The 17623-nt window shown below is 33.7% G+C and overlaps 1 long non-coding RNA gene across 14 annotated transcripts in view; it reads right to left on the reverse strand.

The window, feature by feature from the left end:
* LOC137243816 (uncharacterized) overlaps positions 1-13703 on the reverse strand; it is a 119365-nt gene extending 105662 nt beyond the window's left edge. For 2 of the 14 annotated variants that reach the window (XR_010950637.1, XR_010950639.1), the window contains exon 1: positions 29-6314. This is a non-coding gene — a long non-coding RNA (uncharacterized lncRNA). Of the gene's footprint in view, positions 1-28; positions 13511-13575 lie in introns of those variants that run through there. The other 12 variants (XR_010950636.1, XR_010950638.1, XR_010950627.1 and 9 more) reach the window with 11 other exon arrangements.
* Between the last annotated feature and the right edge of the window lie 3920 nt (positions 13704-17623).

Consider the following 17623-nt stretch of genomic DNA (forward strand, 5'->3'; position numbering starts at 1 on the left):
TGTGTGTATGTAATGACAATAAACTTACTTGTGATAGGTAATTATGTCCGTAATATATGTAACAATTTTTTCTGTACCGAAATACCCAATTAGGAATAATTATTCATTACATTCATATTCGTCTGTGTTGTATAGGCGGGACAGCATAGCTTGAAGTTGCTGGTAGACAAGCAGTGCTTGAAATATACGCAGGAGTGACTGTTGTTATGCGCGAACTCTCTTTATATGCAAGGCATGTTTTCAGTTTGCTATGGGTATTATACTGGTTAATTATTATTTAAGAGTCGACCATATTCTTCAGATCGAAGTTGTATTATGTATAATATGAAGCGTCTAAGAACTATTCTGATCTATTGATGTTGTAATACGTTTGACTTTCGTTTTCATTCGTTTAATCGTTTCAAGTTGCTTTTACGTAAGTTTGTATCACACTTATGTATGTTGTTTTCATTCATATTTCCGCCCTCCTTCCGCAAGGAAATTGGAGTCGCCAGAGCCTCGCTTGATATATGTGTACATATACATTCATATTTTTAACAAGATTCTCCTCGCGTAGGGGAGGTTGACACTTGTATTGGATAGGCTATGCGTTGCGCCTCACAACCACTTGAATTGAAAATAAATAATATGGATCCTTAAAAACTGTTTTATACGAGTTCTTATAGCTGTTCTGCAAAAGCAGTTGTTGGGTTTCCCTTACATCGCGTCGTTTGCAATTATTGAATGTACATTTGGGCTGCATGCTTCTAAGAATCATTCTGATCCCTTGATCTTATAGTACTTTTAACGAACCAATTTTTGTATCACTTTTTTAGTGATAGTGTTAGCACAGTATACATAGTTTCAGGTTATGGTACCGTTTGGAGGTTTTTTCTTCAGTGCCGTCTTCAGTTTACATCGAATTTGCATGCAATATCTCATTATTTGTAAAATAAGTTAGCATCGACATGGGAGCCACATAAATTATTACATTGGTTTTATCGTTTCAAGCTGCTTCTACGTAAGTCTGTAACTCACATATACTGCTTTCATTCATATTTCGGCCCTCCTTCCACAAGGAAATTGGAGTCGCCAGAGCCTCGCTTGCTATATATGTATGTGTACGTATACATTCATATTTTTAACAAGATTCCCCTCGCGTAGGTGAGGTTGACACTTGGATTGGATAGGCTATGCGTTGCGCATCACAACCCCTTGAATCTCAATTGAAAATAAAGAATATGGATCCTTAGAAACTGATTTGTACGACTTCTTATAGCTGTTCTGAAAAGTTGTCATCGTAGTTATTCCATAATCTTGATTATTATGATGTTTGTTTTGTACGGAATTGGATTCAGAAACATAAGCGCTGCGTAGTATTGTGAGGATATGTGAATGAAGCGATGCTCAGTTGGAATCTATGTTGGCTGTGACGGCGATTATATCATATCATATACATATGTGACCTGGAATCATGAAACCTAGCTATTGTGCGAAAACAAGTTTTCGAGAAAAACGCGTTTTTGTTTAGCTTGACTCCGTGTAGCGGCCGGCCGTTGTGAACGAATTTTGTAATTCAAATTTAAGTAAATTCCTCGATAAGCTACAAGCTTGAAGCTTGGAATATAGTTCAGAACCCGATGACAATGCAATAATAAAAAAAGTAAGTAAAAAAACTCCGATAGGTGGCGCATGGATCGAAATATTTCAAAAAAATCTTATTCATGGTCCGATTTGGCTTGATAGAATACAGAGGTTTCTTCCATTGGAAATAGCGTTAAATTTTCTATAAGAATCACTCAAAAAGTGAAGAACGGTATTTTCGCATAATGGTCCCTTTCATGATTTCAGGTCACATATGTCAATAACAAAGTTATACCAATCCAGCACTGGTATCTCTGAAATTAATTTGATATCTACACCTTTTCAAGCCTGTCATGATAAAATTAAATTATATTGAGAAAACATAAAACATAATGAGAAAAGGCAATTGTTTGAGAAAAAGGAAATAAGAAATGAGAAAGGGTAAGATAATATTGAAAATGCGTAAGTTAGTAATAAGAATGTTTCTATAAAAATCTATGCATACATAAAATTGTCTCATTATCAAATATCCAGTTTCTCATTGCCAGTTTACGTTTTCTCATTACAAATTTACGAAGTCTAATTACAAATTTACATTTCTCATTATAATTCATTTTGCTCAATATTGGGTGGAAAAGGTGTAGTAAGAATATTTATGAAATTATTGTTTTTATTATCTGTAACACAAAATGTTGACGTGTTTTATCGAACGTGCGATAAAAGCTGTTCGATACCAAATAGACCCTCCTCTCGGACGACTAATGCACTTTTTACTTGAATGAGTCGTGATATTTGGCTATTTACATATCTTGTTTTATATAAACCAATGTAAATAAATGGCTAATTCATAGCAAGTGCTATTTCCCTTTTTATACTCCTTTCTAAAAACGGGAAATTAAATTCGTGAAGAATTTTTAGTATCACTAAGAAAACTGAGAGCTCTGTGATGAAATTAAAAAAAAAAAAATTTTATTATAGTTGGTGTTTCTTTAGATTGGTTTAAATTAAAACCCCTTTTTTGAAACGAAAAACTACTGGAAAAACAATAAAAATAAATAAATCTTTTCTTTTTGGTTTTAAGATGATAATGGCTGATACATTCGTTGCATTTTTTTATTTTCTTTTGGTTTATTTTTTATTCCAACTTATTTTTTGCAAATTCTGTTGAGCTTGTTGGTTCCTATTTTTTTTTTTTTTTTTGTTTTTCATGCTTTTCGTATACTTTTTTTTAATTCAAAGTGCCAATCCAATTTTTTAAAGAGGTCATTTTTCGAGTTTTCGATGTTAGCTTCAAAAACATAAATAGTTATGTAGCTCAAGATTTTATTACCATAACAACAAAACAAGTAAAAAGGTGTGGCTCAGTTATTCGCCTTTTTTCTCCTTCCATTGATATAATTTTTCGTTGCAAAAATAAAAAGCATGTGTTCGAAAGTCAGATCTTCGAAAAAAAAATTAAAAGATGGTATTTTCGATTCTTTTTTTCGGAACTTTAAGATAAAAAAAAAAACAGGTATAGGTGTCTAAGTTCGGGTGTAACCGAACATTATATACTCAGCGTGAGCTTCAATTGTACATTTCATTTCAGATAAAGTACTTTTCTACATAACACGTGGCACCGCCCGTTTAAAAAAAAATGTCTCCCCATTTCCTCTTACAATAAAACTTGATAAGTGAAAGATCATTGATTCAAAACAAAAACGACCCTTTTAAATTTGTTTTATATCTAAGTTGCCGTGGTCTTTAACCGATCCCGTCCATTTTTACTAGAAATATTTTCTTCTATAAGGAAAATATGTGTACCCAATCTTATTACGATCCGTTAATTTTTCTTCGAGTTATGGCCCCAGAAACATAGAAAATTGTTTAGTCATAAAAGGGGCAGTACCACGCCCATTTTTTTAAATTTGAATTTTTTCCTACTTATTGTTATAAATCCACTTGGGAAATGAAATACCATTGATGTAAAGCTCTTTTTTTGCAGAGTTATAGCTTATTTTATTCGTTCCGACCCTTTTAAAAATCTTTTATATAAAAGTGGGCGTGGTCCTTAACCGATTTCGTTAATTTTTCTTCAAAGCCTTCCTTAAAGTGAAGGCAACCTCTCTGTCTTATTTTGTTACGATAGGTTTACCGATTTTTGGTTTACGAATAATATTTGTAAAATTGATTTTATCACAAGTGGGCGGTGCCACGCCCATTTAAAAAATTTTTTTTCATATTTTTATCAAGTCTCAATATCAGTCCACATGTCAAATTTCAACATTCTAGGTGTATTATTTACTAAATAATCAGGTTTTTTGTGTTTTCCAAAATTATATATGTACATATGTATATGTATATATAAAGTGGGCGTGCTTACCATCCGATTTCGCTCATTTTCAATACCAATCTATTATGGGTCCAGATAAGCTCGTGTACCAAATTTGGTGAATATATCTTAATATTTACTCAAGTTATCGTGTTAACGGACAGACGGACGGACATGGCTCAATCAATTTTTTTTTCAATACTGATGATTTTGATATATGGAAGTCTATATCTTCTCGATTCCTTTATACCTGTACAACCAACCGTTATCCAATCAAAGTTAATATACTCTGTGTACAAGTACAACCGGGTATAAAAATTATATTTTATGCATTGAAAAAGTTAAATAAACTGGCGGGCACAGAAAAAAAAATTTTTTTTTTTTAATGAAAAAAAGTTTCACCATTCTTGTCCCATTAATTAATTTTCTATTCAAATACACAGTATAGTATAGAAAATGTAGAAACAGTAGAAAATTTGTCACAAATGTATTTTTTTTTTGTTTTTAGTGTAGAGAACTTTTGACAGTACAATGGAAAACTTTCTACATTTTCTATGGATTCTAGGCAGAGAGCAGAATACCCCTTACAAAAAAAAAAAAAAAAAATTAAAAAACTAAAAAAAAAAATGGAAAATAAAATTACCTGATTTCTGAGGAACTTCAAAAAATGCTTTTTACAAATTTGTGTGAACTTTCACGTTTAAACTTTTATGTCATGTTTTCTCATATCCTAAGATCATAGCAACGCACATTTGGAAAAATAACCTATTTGACATGCAGGCGTACACACGCTTTTGTTGTGTTAGTTATTTTGCATTTAAGTTTAGATGAAGATGACAAAATTTTTAAATACAATTTTTTGTGTTTTGCATGTGTTTGCTGAAAGAAACACGAAATTTTAAAATTTGTAGTCAGAATTATAAAAATTAGTTATGTATCAAATTTATAAGTAAATTTTCTTTTTTTTGTAATGAAAAATACATATGTAAAAACAAATTTAAAAACCTTGAGTGCCTAATTCTTATTATTAAACTAAAGAACTTTCTTAATCATACGCCGGCGAAAAGAATGTATGCATGTGTGCGCACGCGCATAATATCATCTGCAAATATATCAAGTTATCAATTGCAACTAATGAAATTTAAAATTTACAGTTTTTACACTAACAACAAATTTAAGATATAAAATTTTTTTCTCAATAGTTATGTCAAATATATTTATATACATATATTACGCTCATAAAAGTAACCAGCCTTAAAATTTTATTTATTCATTCGGTCTAATTTTCCATCGCCAGGTGATTATACTTACCAATTGGCATAATATGAATGCATTGCTTAAGAATTCTTGTCTTCTTCACTTATTCAGTCGCCCCTTTCGCTGAAATATAGAAAGTCTTAAAGCTAAAATTCCAGAAACGACTTCCCAAGTAAATCATCAGATGCAAAGATCCAAAGAGTCCGCGAGTGTTCGTAGGAACTAATCATGAAGTCTTTCAGTTCAAGGATCTGTGTTCTAAAGCAACACAATCTTCTTTAGGTGCACATTAATTTACGTTTAAAATTGCTTGATAGTATACTTTCAAACTTGCAAAATAACTCAGCCTTGTAAGGGTCAGCATATGTAATGGTGATATGTATGTACATATATATTCTGTGACCACCATATTTTCTCCACATTGCAGCAGACGACAGTATATGTATGCAATTAACGACATTGCTTAGGTATAAAAGAAGCCCCCCACGCTCTGGTTCCATGCGGAAGTTGGGCGCTTCCTAAGGCATTCGGTTCTATGTACCGGAGCGAGTCGGGATTTTTCCCGACCAAGGACTGTCATTTCACTGTAACTCCATTTAATTTCTTGCGTCCCTACCACCTCCCAGCAGATCCATGCAGCGGGACTGCGCCATATTCTCCTGCTCCGGGATGGAACGAAGCCAGTACCTGTTCCCAGTTCAGACAAATGCTTTTGCTGCGTGTGAAAATAATATTTTTAGGACGGTCACACTGCTGACAAGAGTCACGTGTAAGAGATGTTTTTTTCCTTTTACACTGCTACAACAAAAACATGAGGAACTTGGAGTCGCCAAAGCCTCGCCTGTTAAAAATATGCATGATAGATTCATATTTGTAAAATGGATTCGCCTCGTGTAGGTGATGTTGACAAAATGGGAAGCTATAAAACTTTCTGTTGCGCTTATTAACCCCTTGTATCCCTTCGGCACAGCTTCTCAGTATATGACCAGTTTGAGTGTAAAGGGAATCAATAAAGAGAAAAAAGGTTGTCGGTCAGTGTCGCACCTTGACAAGATACTAGACCAGATATAAAACGATTGCAAAAACTGCTGCACCTACATACATGCTATCATTAGCAGACTGATAACGTCGTCATTATTGTCTTATGTACTGGATGAATGTATGCGATTCAAGAAAAATTAAATTTTAGACTAATCCTAACTGAACAGTTTCCATATTCAAAACAATAACTGGTTAATAAAAATTTGTCTAAAATTAAAAATATTTATGAAAAAAATATGTATAAAAAAGTTCAGACGAACCTTGCTGATGCATCAGCCAGTATCCGACGGTTGCCTTTAAGGTGAAATCGAAAAAAATTTCAGATGGAATTTTATAATACCTATATGACTACTTTATTTTCGTGTATTTTTCTTGTATTTTATCTTAAATTTTTTGTCGCACTCCCTCCTAATACGGCTTTAGTACTGGTGTAAGTTTGTAAACTATATTTCAAAAAACTAACGAAATACAAGGAAAATACAATATATGTAGTTCATTAAAAACAAACGAGCCAGTTTGTATTTCGATAGGTTTTTTTGACATTCGGCCGCTTTTTCATTATTTTTTTCTGACACATGAAAATTTTGTTTTTAGTTTGAAAATTTAGTGCATAAAAACACAATTAAAATCAACTTTCTTGTGAAAAAAATGAACCATTAGAGACCGAAATAATTTTCGCGTGTTATTTGCATTGTTTTTATTGTTAATATATAAATAAAATGTAAAACATCAACAAAAACATGTTAAACTAACTAATTTTTGGGGAATAGTGGTCTCGCTTTTTCATGATAGAAATTGTTATTGTGTTTTGAAATTCCGATAAAGTTTCGTCAGTAGCAAAAATAAAGTTTCGTCAGTAGCAAAAATAAAGTAGTGTCATATATGCTTAAGGCGGACACCTCCCCTTGGCCGAACAGTTTTTTATGCAACAAGTTTTAGTTAAAATTTTTAGAACAAATTGCCCTCCGCTAAGCGGAAACTCTCTTGGCCGGACACAGACACTTATTTGCTATAAATTGGGGTGAAAGCTCTCTACTGAGCGAACACTAACCTCTTATCGGCGGACATTGAGAACTGTTTTCATCACAAAACAATCAAGAACCTCTATTGAACGGACGCGATCACGGATCGTATAACAGGGCCCGTATTATGTGTTACGATCCGTGAAAAATTTTTTTAAATATTATAATAAAGAATAGATCTACCGAGTACTATTTGTCACTAGTTCAAATACCGATCCACCCTTTAAGAGCTATTGTGATTTAAAAATTTAGTTTCGATCACGAATCGTAACACGTAATACGGGCCCAGGATGTGGACCCTGGTTGCGTACATATGTATTTACCATAGTTGGGGGTAGTGCACTAAATTTTGATTGCATTAAACTTTCATAAGCAGGGCTCTTCAAAAATTTTTTTTGAATTAAAAAAATAATAATAAATAAAAATAAATTTATTTTAAATGTTTAAAGAATTGTGATGGTGCCTTTAATAAATATGTTTTGAATTAAATTTTTTCTCAGTGCTCCAATATTTTTGAAAAAATGTTTGGGGTCAATATGTTAGTGTAAATTTGAATATCATACCGAAGTGCCTTGGCTTCATATGAAAGAAGTTTTTCTTTGCACTTTCATATGAAATTCAGGCACTTTCATATAAATCCGATTTATATGTGAGGGCATATGGGAATTGTTGTTGTTGTAGCAGTGCTTCGCCCCACCTAATAGCTGCAACCGATCACAAATTGTCATCAACATCCTCTAACGGGAGTCCAAGGAAACTTGCTGTTTCAACAGAGGCAGTCCATAAGAGAGGGGTGTTACGAGGCGTTGGTACCACAATACAGTTAAAGAGATGGTTGGTGTCATGTGGGGACACGTTACAAGCAGAACATATGTTTTGTATGTAGGGTTGATTCTGGATATGTAAGAGTTTAACCTGTTACAATATCCAGAACGAAGTTGAGCCAGAGTGACTCGCATTTCCCTGGGGAGTACGCGTTCCTCTTCCGCAAGTTTTGGGAATTGTTCTTTGAGTACTGGATTCACCGGGCAATTCCTGTCATAGAGATCCGACGCCTGTTTGTGGAGTTCACCAAGGACCTGCTTGTGTTTTTTTGCTTCATACGGCTGAGTTCTCAGGTGCCGTATTTCCTCAAAATGCTTACGGAGATGACTCCTTAAGTCCCTAGGCGGTGTTGGCTCATCAATCAGATGTCTGTTGGGATGCCCGGGTTTCTGGGTATTCAACAGGAACTTGTTGGTTAGCATCTCATTTCTCTCCCTGATGGGGAGTATTCTCGCCTCATTCAGACCAATCACGCAATCCATCGTAGCAATGTTACGAATTCGAATGTTACGAATCCCGAAAAAACAGTTTACGATGGATTGCGCGATTGGGCTGATTATATAGATGGTGTTCTGGAGACAGCCCGCGGCGATTCTGAGAGCAGTATGTTGGCAGGCCTGTAGCTTCTTCCAGTGGGTAATTTTTAGGCTTGGCGACCATATAGGAGACGGGTAGCACGCAATCGGCTGGCCAATTGCTTTGTATGTGGTAATGAGCGTTTCTTTGTCTTTTCCCCAAGTACTGCCAGCAAGGGATTTGAGGATTTTATTACGGCTCTGGATTTTCGGAACAATTGCGGATGCGTGCTCACCAAAATGTAGATCCTGATCAAACGTCACACACAAGATTTTGGGGTGTAGGACTGTCGGTGGCGTAGTGCCATCGACGTGGATGTTCAAAATGGTCGACATTTGGGACGTCCATGTTGTAAATAGGGTCGCGGAGGATTTAGTCAGTGATAATGCCAGGTTTCGCGAGGCGAAACAACTGGAGAGATCAGGGAGGTAGCCGTTTATTCTGTTGCAAAGTTCATCGATCTGTGGGCATGGGCCTGTGGCCATTATTAAAAATTTTTGAATATAAAGATATTGCATGCGCGAACTTCGGTGGAAAGCAGCGGAGCGTAACAAAATTCTAGTAGGTCACTTTCACCACACCAAAAACTTTAACACAATTTTTAACATAATTTAAGCACAGAAATACACTGATTGGAGTTTTAGAGAGTAAAAGTTAAAATTCTGAACACATTACCTGAATAAAAAGTGCACAAATAATTGTTAAATAATAAATACAGACAGTGGTAGTTTAACAAATTCTGCTGTGGTAAGTGGTGAATGTGACCTACTAGAATTATGTGAAGCTTGCCTCACACGATTTTTCGTCTATGCAATGTCTCTATATTATATCGTTTCTACCATTATTGTGCAGTCATCGGCGTAGGAAACGATAGTAACTCCTTCTGGTGGCGAAGGTAGCTTAGATATGTAGAAATTAAACAAAAGTGGGGATAGTACACCACCCTGTGGCACCCCCTGTTTAATTCTTCTTGGTTTTGATGTTTCATTTATAAATTGCACCGATGCCTGCCGACCACCCAGATAATTTGCGGTCCACCTTTTAAGACATGGGAGAAGGGTAGACCCTTCCAGGTTTTGCAGTAACGTGCTATGGTTGACCGTATCAAAAGCTATGATTTTGTTTTTTTTTATATTCAAAGTGTAAATTTGTATCTGTGCCTATTCTTCAGGGCAAAAAAAAAAAAACAAAGTGCTAAAAGTGTATAGGAGTTCATCAGCTCTGGTCATTAGCATTACACTATATTGGAAAAATTATTTTTTTATTTATCACTATAGTGATAGTGCTGCCTTTTCTAGTTTTGCGTTAGATTACTATGTACTCAAGTTTAAGAAAATTTATAGTGAGACGCACATAGAACGAAATTTCAGCTAGGAAAATTTTCTAGTGTAAAAAGTTTACTAATTAATATCACTTATGTAAATTAAAAGTAAGGAGTCCGGAGTGAAGTTAGGTTAGGTTGAATCGGCCGGTCCGTAACGACCACACACAAACTGAATGTATTCATAGTGTCACCGTAAGTGTATTTGGCGACGAAATTGAAAAATCCCCTCAATAACCGTGATCTATGTTATAAAATACCTACTTCCCTTGCCCCACCCTTCCACCTCTAATGGGGCTCTAAGATACAAACATACTAAAATATTTTTTAGAGCAGTGGTATATGAAAATATGCCTTTAAAATAGAAGATTTTGAACACTATATCTTATAAATCTACTAAATTTGGCTGAGGGTAGGTTTCCGCCCAAGGAAGGCTCCACCACTGTATATTTATGTTTAGAGTAACGATATAAAAAAATCAAGTGAAGTATGATAAACTGTTGTATGATAAATTTTTTCAGCGTAGTATAAAGAATAACAGCAAAAGGAGAAATAAATAAAATAATTAAGGAAAAATTTTAATACTAAAAGCTAGCAAATAATTAGGTGCCGTGCACGTGTCCAAGTCAAGCTAAATAAAACCGTTTAAAAACAGAAACAATTTCCAGACAGGTAGAGCGTTATTTTTTATATAACCTTAACACTACGTTGCTCTTTGGTAACGAAAAAAGTGAAACTGACTACCTTACCAAAAACCCCCGCCTCGAATACCGCGACGATAACACCAATAATCTTAATATTTTATAAAAAAAAAAAAAAAACAACGCGGCGAACAAATTGGTAAGAAAATTTTGGATGCAGCCATTTCATGGGAAAATTTTAATTATAACAGTGTAATATAATTACGAAAAAAGCAGTCATTTTAACATTTCCCTATGTATTGGAGATGCTTCTGACCGGGTAAGAATGTAAATTACTTCGAAACTTTTTACCGCACATTTTAGCTTGGTGCGTCATCTTTTTTTATACTGAATAGTTTGGTTTTTTGTTTTTTTTTTTTGTTCATGCATACATATGTATGTGTTAAATTTAATAGCCGTTGTATTCTTGGTATGCTTCGTTAAGTACGTCGATTTTTGTGCTCGCTCTCTCTTCCGTACGTATGTAAGTGTGGCAGGTTTTTTTTTATTACTGGCAGATATTTTTTGGCCTATTTTTCGTTTTACCGGCAAGTAAAAATCTGTTACTTTTATGTCGTTGTCCTTTTGTAAACTGGCTGCTTGTTGGTTACTGCCTGGGCGTTGTTGTATACATATTTTACATACAGTCCCAATAACTTGCTTCACGTGGTGTTCGTTTGCTTTTTTAAAGCCGATTAATTATACGTTCGGAAAAAAACTTTAATTTTTTAAACAAAATTCGTGTTTATAATAAAGATAAATTTTAAAGTTCACTTTAGAAAGCGGCCCTTAGTATATTTAATAATATATGCAACAGTTCGGCTAAATACCTCGTTCTAATAGAAACTTTTCTGATGTGCAGCTTTTAAGACTTTCAACGTTATTCCTGGCTTGAAATGAAGAACGTACCAATATGCTATGATCACTTGGCTAGTTTGTATGATATACTGAATAGTTTCGTGTATTTTCTTGCTTTTTTCATTTACATTAGTTTCATTGACCGCTGTATTTTTAGTATGCTTCGTTAAGTACCTACGTCGGTTTTTGTACTCTCTCTCTTTCCGTACTTGTGTATGTACAGTTACTCACAAAAGTATTTTGCATGAGAAGAAAATAGAGTTCACCCTTGAATTTTTGTATATTTGTTTATAAATTCTTAAATATTAACCTTTTTGCTAGAAAAATCATGTTACAACTTCGACAAAAAAAAAATATTACTGTAAACGTAATAAAAAGTAAAAAACATAGAATTCATTCCTCACAAAAGTATTTTGCTTTTGACTAGGCGGTATCGAAATGTGCTAATTTTTCTTCATTTAGTCTTTTTTATGGTAACCCTTAGTTTCGCACTGCTTCCAAACGTCTTTGTATGGATTCCACTAACTAAAATTCAATAGGTATTTTTTCCCATTCTTCGAGCAAAATAGCTTTTAAGTCTCTTTTTGATGAAATCGTATGTTTTCGCACTCTGTCTTCGAGATAGGACCAAGGATTTTCTATAGGGTTGATGTCGAGACTTTGGGGAGGTGTTGGCAGATGCGTTGTGTTGAAAAGTATCCACATTTTGACATCGTGAGTTGTATGTTTCGGATCGTTGCGTGCGGAAATAAAAACTGGTTAGATGACATACCCATTTTTCCTGCACTTGGATGTAAATTATTTTTAAGAATGGACAAATGAAGATGTTTATCCATAGTTCCATCTATAAACACAATTTTGCCAAGTCCCTGAGCCGACATACAACTGTAGGTTTAACATTTTTGATTTGAAGCTCTTCATTTGGCTTCCACCATCCTATGACGTCCGTCCGGACCAAAAATATTGTATTTGCCTTCATCCCTAAATATGACGGTTTTCCAAAACTGAAAACTTTTTGTTTTATAGGTGTTGGCGAAAGAAACCCGTTTTTCTTTATTGACTTTTGAAATAAGAGGTTTTTACCATGCTGTACGACCGCGAATATTACTGCTTCTCATTACTCTGTGCACCGTCTCATCAGATACTTGAATTTAAAGGAATGTTTTTATTCTGTCAATAATTTTTGGGGCTGATAAATGTGGGTTTCCTCGATTTTTTTTCATTTCGCGTTCTTCTCTCACAGTCAGCAACTTTGGTTGACCAAATCGTGCTAAATTTTCCAAATTACCGCGTTTTTTACACATTTTTATTACAATTTCAATCGTTTGACGGCATCGACCGAACATACTCAAATGTATTTGGTACATTTGCCTTCATTGTGGAGTTATAACATTGTTTTTATCAGCTGTAGTTAGCTCTATACTAGAGCCGGCCAAAAGTTGCACATTGTGCAATTTGAGTTCGTATTTCACACAGACACTAACGATGTGCGACCACGATCGTTTGCTTTCGCTTGTCACTCACTAAAATCAACAGTGAATGCAAAAGGAAAAGTCCATGCTACTTTTTTGGCACATAATAAAAACAATATACTTCGAGGTTAAAGCGACTTTTAATACGTTTTAGTTAGTATTATTAAGTTCCTTTGAACATTCATATCAATATTCACCCTTATTGTCATTGTCGTCGTCGACATCATCGTCGTATTTCAGTCGACGTCACATCGTATCGACACCAAATCGGTATTGGCTAAGCTTGTTGAGACGACGACGACAATTTATCGATAAAACGAAAGGAAAATATACCATCGCTGTCAATTCTGGATCATCTGTTCGATTTTTTTTACTATTTCTGTATCTTTTTTCGCGATTTGAGATTTGTTTAAATATTTCTTTTCAATATTTTACAAAAATGTTTTATTATGAGCTCTAATGACGAAAATAATAAAGAGGAGCTTAGACTCAATAGAAAAAAAAATCAGAAATAACTTCGATTTTTTCTAGCCCAGCTACAAGACCTCGAATTATTGTGCACTCGTTATTTTCATTTTGAATATCTAAAAAAAACAATGCATATTACATATATGTATATTTAATTAAAAATGTTAAATGTTTTACTTACAAATTTTCCTTCTGTCGTCAGTAAAAACAGCGTCGACACAAATGGCGTCGTGTGAGGGCGACGACGACAGCAAATTTGCTTAAGCGCCAAATACACGACACGAACATTTCCGCGAACATTCCCGTTATGTCATGTTTCTGCGACCTTTTCTGTCGTGTATGGTGGTGTTTGCCAGTTCGCGCAAATGTTCGCCAAAAATCAAAATATTTTAATTTTTGGCGAACATTTGCGCGAACTGTTCGTGCGTGTATGGCGAAATAGCTCATAATCGTAGTAATTTCTGAACGGAACAGACGTGCGCGGAAAAGTATAATGGACAATAAAAAATTTCTGAGTGAATTTATTGAAATGTATAAATCTTTGCCATCATTGTGGCAAGTAAAAAGCAAAGATTATATATATATATATATAAGATATTTTTTTTACGCTTAATTGCCACAGCGAGTAATATTGCTGCAGCAAAATTGTTGTCCGCATTCATCGCTGTCTGAAAGAGAACTAATGTTCGGGCAAAAGTTCGTATGGTGTATGGCCAAAGCTGCGAACAAGATTGCGGAATGTTCGCGGAAATGTTCGTGTCGTGTATTTGGCGCTTTAGCCAATACCAAACATGTGTCGATAGTCGTCAATAGTTATCGAAAACGACAACGGCAATACCGAATTTAAAACGTCGTCGTGAGTCATCGTCGCTCAGTGACGACGACGCCAATGACAATAAGGGTGATTGACAATTTAAATAATAATAATTAACTAAATATTAATAAATATTGACAATTCAATATAAGTACCATTTTGTACGTTCTACTTAGTTTTATTAATTTTTATACATTTTTTTTATTGAATAACTTTGTTTTGAAAATATATATTTCTATCTTTACATTTACTTTGTTTTATAGTTCTTTCTTAATGAAAAAGTGATTTTTTTAAGTAAATTTTACATTGAAGAAACACCATTCCTTCTTTTATAAAAAAGTTTTATCTGGCAAGCCCGACCTCCGCGTTCTTAGTTTTATGAATATAAGTAAATATTGTTAGGATTAGCTTGAAATCAAATAACCAGAGTCCTTTTTAATTTCGAACTTCACAGTCCACATTTTCTTTTAGCACACTGTGGGGAGTTGTCACTCAATTTTTACACACACTTATGCAATTGTTTTAGTATTTGTGTGGCCGGCTCTGCTCTATACTCTTTGGCATTTTAGACAATTAAAAATGAAATTAACTCAATTACAAATAAAATTGATTATACTGTCTTTTCGCTTCTAATAATACTTTTGTAGGCACAAATTTTCATTGCTACACACGTTTTTTGTTGTATGTACATAACGGTACTATTTTTGTGCATGCTGTGTAGCCCATTCCCGAAGACGATGCTCAATAATGCGTGTAAGCATTTAAATTATTATGTTCGGATACTTAGTACATACAAAATCTAAAATTTGTACATACGATTAGTTATGCAAAATACTTTTGTGAGTAACTGTATGTATGTATTCAAGCCTTCCACGTTTTTTGGTTATTAGCAGATTTTGGAGCTTTTTTTTTGCCGACAATTAAAAAATCTTTCTTTTATGCCGTTGTATTTTTCACATACAGTTCTAATAACTTGAATCACGTGGTTTTCTCGTTTGCCTATTTAAGTAAATTTAATTTTATATGATATACCCCCTATTGCGAGTGTCGATTGCAGTAGATAGTCGACCGCTGAGCGATAATCGATTATCTTTATAATGTATACAAATTATGTTATATACATCGAAAAGTTGAAAAAATAGCAAAATCTCTCTTGTATAAAATAACTCTTTATAATGGTCCAAAGATTTGGCGATTAATTTGTATAGTAATACTATTAAATGCAAAAAATGAAATCGACACTCGCAAGAGGGGGGATAGTTTAGACTAAATATCCGCGGCTTGGTCTAATAAACTCTTCCTGCGTGCTGTTTTTTAAGACTTTCTACGTTATTCCGGACTTGAAATTAAAACGATACTGAAATGTTTATTGCTTGACTAGTTTGTATGATATACCGAATTCAACTTTTTTTTCTCTTTTTGATTTCTCTTTACCGAAACCGGTTTATCGTTAAAAAGTTATACGCATACATACACATGCTGAGAAGCATCAACAACTATCGCTATTTAAGGGTTAATTTTCTTCCACCAGTGTTCTATATATTTCAAACTAGAATTGTTCTGCATCAGCTAACTTCCTTACGCAAATGGATACACATGTATGTACATAAGTATATAAAAGCAATTGGAAATAGTGAAGTTTTAAATTTAAATATATATAGACGTATATATGTTTTGTATGAAAATAAAGGAATGAGTTTACAGCAAAAGAAATTACGTGCATATTTGGGAGGAGGATGCTCACTTTGCTGCTGCTCTAGCATTTTCTTCTGTATGTAGTATATAAATAGCGTCTATGTGCGCCGAACTGCCGCGTCAAAAATAGATACGATTGGATGTAGTAGAGGAAGGAGGGTTGTAAAATGTTGCACATCACAGCGGCAGCAGCAGCAGTAATAAACACTACAAAAAAGATTTATGTATGTATGCATTTATATGTTTATACATGTACATAAAAAAGGACATATATTTAAATAAATATATATGAAATTGCATTGGGTATATATATGTATATTAAATCAAGAAATTATATATCAATCAAAGATTTATAGAATTCAAATAATTATGTACGTACGTATGTATATAAAAGGTATAGTATATATTGTTTTTTATTCAAATGCACATACAGTAAAAAAATTTAGGTAATTCAGTTTAGAAATTTTCAAGAAAATATAGCATACATATGTACATATATGCAATATTTTAAAATAAACCTAATTTTTGTTTTTGGAATTCCAAAAACCCGCACCTATACCCACACAGTCATTTTAAGTCATTATACTCTACACACGACACATATGTATATGTAAATATAACCGATTTCACTAAGTTATGTTGTTATATAAAAACCGTTTAAAAAGAATTCTGTATACACACTCCAAAACACACCACCCCTCGCTGCAACTGCCGGGAATTGACTGACTCTGAAAATAATTTGCCATGAGCGCGTTGCCCACTTCTTATCCTTTCCTGTTCTCTTCACAGCGAATGAGCACTGTTCGGCCACCTACACACAAAAAAGAGTCTGAAAGTATGCGAGACAACAAAACTAAATAATGCACATATGCATATGTACATATATAAAAACACATATATGTATATATTTTATATAATTTTCATGTACGAAAATTCTATAAATATATTCCTTTTACTTTTTTGGGTGTGGTATTTTAATTAAATCAATGCTTTATTGAAGATATTTTTCTTTTTTTGGTTTTTTTTCAATCCATTGGATTTTATGTAAGATCTTTTATATTTCTTTTTCTTATTACTTTATTAATATTCTTGCTTTATTTAAGTGACAAAAACAATTGCATTTTTTTGCTTTTGCTTTCTCAACACTGTAAGCGTTTAATATGTATATTGTTGTTGCTAAATACATACATATTTCATAAAATGATTAATATAGATTTAAGTGCGTTTTATTTTGTTTCGTTTATGTGCACTTAATCTGGGACCGAAAGATTTTTAATTACTATTATAAAAAGGTCACTATACCAAACAGGGTCCTTCTCTGAAATGTTATCCAGAAAGAAATTTGACAAAGAATTTAAAGTCGCATTTCCTTTCTCATAGCAATAGAAAGTAAGACCCCTCTTGTATGATTTTTGTTTTTTTTTGACCTAGTTTGATCATTCGAAAATTTTAAGATCATAAGTAGTCGCTATTTCTATTTAACTTGTATTCTGTTTAATCTCAATTCTCACTTTTTTGTTTTAAAATAAGTGGTTGCAAACATTGATTCTATCACTGGCGTGACTTAGGTTTTTTTTTTCGAACAAGGGATGATTTGAGCCATTTAACATACCTCACTAATTGTTATAGAACCAAGCGAGTAAACTTGATTGAACAAAATCACAAAATAATAGTGCTGTGCTCGTGTACGATTAATCGAGTAAGTTGTCTAATCAATTGT

The sequence above is a fragment of the Eurosta solidaginis genome, chromosome 3 (assembly GCF_040869045.1).
Source record: "Eurosta solidaginis isolate ZX-2024a chromosome 3, ASM4086904v1, whole genome shotgun sequence".
NCBI lineage: Eukaryota > Metazoa > Arthropoda > Insecta > Diptera > Tephritidae > Eurosta > Eurosta solidaginis.